We start from the raw sequence: 3,638 nt of genomic DNA, 5'->3' as shown, positions 1-3,638 counted from the left end.
AATGGCATCTTGGCTTGGCCAGGATCTTCATATAAGGAATATTTACACCACTGAGCATTAGCCTAACTCATCCTGGATATATCAGATTGACAGCACATGCATATCTGGCCATCTGATGGCCAGCTGTCCTCTGGAAGCCATGGCTTTAGGTGGGCTGCTGAATGTCTGGAAATTCAGCAGTTCATTTATAAAAGTGGTAGATCGTCTTTAAAAAACAGGAAGAGCAATATCTTGCTCATGAAGTCAGCAAACTACCTCAGCAAGCAATAGAATAAGAGATTATCCCCAAAGCAGTAAAATGATAGATTAGCAGTGAGACAACAGCTATCAAGTAAAACAGACAGAGCAGTAGATCAGGATAAAAGTGGTAGTTGGCCATGGAGTTCATGAAGGGGGGTTGTCCAATACTGGTTTTTGCCATTGTAGTAGTACCAGCCTGGTTGGTAAAAGGTGAGTATACACCAAAACTCCTCCAGTTTCCAGGCATTGGAAATGCCTTTTCACCAGTGGAAAGGTTTCCCTGTTGGACGGAGAACTGGAGTTTCACCATGGAAGAAGGAGCCCTCAAGCTCTGGTCATTTCTGGAGGGCAAGGTCAGATTGCAATGCCAGCCCAAGAGGCATCTATAAAATGCTCTCAGTCCTTCAGGGGCTGATATTTTTCTCTTTGCTTTCCAGCAGCATCTGGGAAGGTCAAGACACTAAACTGATAAATGACTTCCAATCATATGAAGTCAGATCAGTTTGTAGGAGCCTTGGGGCCAACAAGAAGGACCTGACCCTCTTATTTAGCAGTCACAGCACAAGAACCCCAGGCCTGGATTCATCATCTCTAAATGAGATGGGACTTCCTTGGTTAGGACCGTGGCTGCTCCAGGATCTCTCTGTGGTCACTGGAGAAACCTTCAGCGAGTGATTCAGACTTCACACAGACGTCTATCTTTTTCCACAGGTTAGGGAGAAGTCCCAGCGCATCTGCTATTCAAAATTAGGAACCTCATTTAGGTTGGATGCTCCTCTCTGTCAGTGAATAAGGAGTGCCAATCTCCAACACGCTCCTTAGCCTCACCGAGGGCTTGGGGAAATGGCAATGTCAAATGCTCATTAGAAATAAATGGGACGGTACCTCAGAAAACTTCATTCCTCAGGAGTCTGGGATAACTAATTACAATTTCCCTTGTTACATTTGGGCCAATGCCTCTTGTCCATCACTGGGCACCTCTGAGGAGAGCCCATCTCTGTCTCCTCTGCACCATCCCAGCAGGGAGCTGCAGAGAGCGATAAAATCCCCCTTTGCCTTCTCTCCCACTGCACCCACCCATCTCTCAACTTCTCCTTGCATGCCCTGAGCTCCAGCCCCAACCAGGATTTACTTCTTCAGCTGCATCCCCTGCCAGGGCCAGCTGTCTGAAGGCTGGCATCACCCTCTTTCAGAAGGATCTACCTCTGTGTTCAGGCAGCTGGGGACCTTGGCAACACGGTTCCCCTTGGGCCATCCCAGCAGTGCTGATGCCTGCTGTGCCACCAGCTCGTGGGACATCCAGGTGCTTGGCATCCCCAGTGCTGAAAATGCAATCATGATGCTGGACAGTACCTGGACAAAGTGCCCTTTCGCCGGGTACATTTGAGGTCCTCCTCCCTGGTCACCACCCCACGGCAGAGCTTTGTGGACTGACCCAGTGGCCATTTCTTCTACAAAGGCTGCATCAACCCTTTCCACATCCCACAGAAATCATAAGTGTGAAGGCAATCTGCTCCGTAATTTTGAAGTCTGAGACATCGGCAGGGGCCAGTCCAGGTTTCTTCTCTCCATCCACTGGTGCAAAATCAGAGACACCCTGGGAGAGCCAACAGCCCCCGTGTAAATGAGACCGGGGTCTGGCACGCAGTGAAGGGAGCTGGTTTGCATTATCAAGTTTCCTTGCACATAGCCTGATTTATTAATTTTTGGAGCAATCTGTGCAGGACTATATTCACTGAGCTAATTTTAAGTGGCTTTTTAAAGTAAACAAACAGAGGATTTCAGCTATTCCTCCTCTGCTGTCTCATCTCTAGCTGACAGCTTGCTCCAGCAGAAAAATAGGACCCCACAAGGACTGCATTTCACCACTGTGTATCAAAACAAACACACACACACACAAAAAGGGACCCGACCGCTAACTTCAAGCAGCTTCATTTATTACACACAGTGCCGTCTTTTAAAGGGAACCGCCTGCCCTGCTGTGGCCGGCTCTTTCTTCCCCGTCGGAGCATTTCATGAGCAAAACCGAGGACCTTCTGGGCAGCCAGGCTCAGCTCGGCTCGCGCCCCATGCACAAGGCGACTTTGTTCTGCATGCAAGTGTGCTGGCTGCCAGCCCCACACACTCACCGCAGAGCAGCAAGCACCCCACGGCACCCCTTGGGGCATTGCTACATGCCGCAGAGGTCCCCTTGGCATTGGAAGTCAGAAGGCTGCCGAGAAGCCAGCGTTGGTTACAGCACTGGTGGATAAGGGAAGAGCAACTGATGTCATCTACCTGGACTCATGCAAAGCATTTGACACTGTCCCACATGACATCCTTGCCTCTAAGTTGGAGAGACATGGATTTGATGGATGGACCACTCGGTGGATAAGGAGTTAGCTGGATGGTTGCAGTCAAAGAGTTGCGGTCAACAGCTCAATGTCCAAGTGGAGAGCAGTGACGAGTGGTGTTCCTCAGGGGTCGGTATTGGGACCGGCGCTGTTTAACATCTTTGTCAGCAACATGGACAGTGGGATCGAGTGCACCCTCAGCAAGTTTGCCGATGACACCGAGCTGTGTGGTGTGGTTGACACGCTGGAGGGAAGGGATGCCATCCAGAGGGACCTGGACAGGCTTGAGAGGTGGGCCCGTGCAAACCTCATGAAGTTCAACAAGGCCAAGTGCAAGGTCCTGCCCATGGGTCGGGGCAATCCCAAGCACAAATACAGGCTGGGCGATGAGTGGATTGAGAGCAGCCCTGTGGAGAAGGACTTGGGGGTATTAGTGGATGAAAAACCGAATATGACCCGGCAATGCGCACTCGCAGCCCAGAAAGCCAACCGTATCCTGGGCTGCATCAAAAGAAGCATGGCCAGCAGGTCAAGGGAGGGGATTCTGCCCCACTACTCCGCTCTCCTGAGACCCACCTGCAGCACTGCGTTCAGCTCTGGGGCCCCCAGCGTTAGAAAGACATGGACCTGTTGGAGTGGGTCCAGAGGAGGGCCACAAAGATGATGAGGGGGCTGGAGCACCTCTGCTATGAGGAAAGGCTGAGAGAGTTGGGGTTGTTCAGACTGGAGAAGAGAAGCCTCCAGGTAGACCTTACAGCAGCCTTCCAGTACCTAAAGGGGGCCTACAAGAAAGCTGGAGAGGGACTTTCTACAAGGGCATGTGGTGATAGGACAAGGGATAAAGGCTTTAAACTGCAAGAGGGTAGATTTAGGTTAGATGTAAGGAAGAAGTTCTCTACTGTGACGGCGGTAAGGCACTGGCACAGGTTGCCCAGAGAGGCTGTGGATGCCCCATCCCTGGAAGTGCTCAAGGCCAGGTTGGATGGGGCTTTGAGCAACCTGGTCTAGTGGAAGGTGTCCCTGCCCATGGCAGGGGGGTTGGAACTAGATGATCTTTAAGGTCCC

Source organism: Gymnogyps californianus, chromosome 1 (assembly GCF_018139145.2).
Source record: "Gymnogyps californianus isolate 813 chromosome 1, ASM1813914v2, whole genome shotgun sequence".
NCBI classification, from domain to species: Eukaryota; Metazoa; Chordata; class Aves; order Accipitriformes; family Cathartidae; genus Gymnogyps; species Gymnogyps californianus.
Note: the sequence above shows the minus strand (reverse complement) of the source record.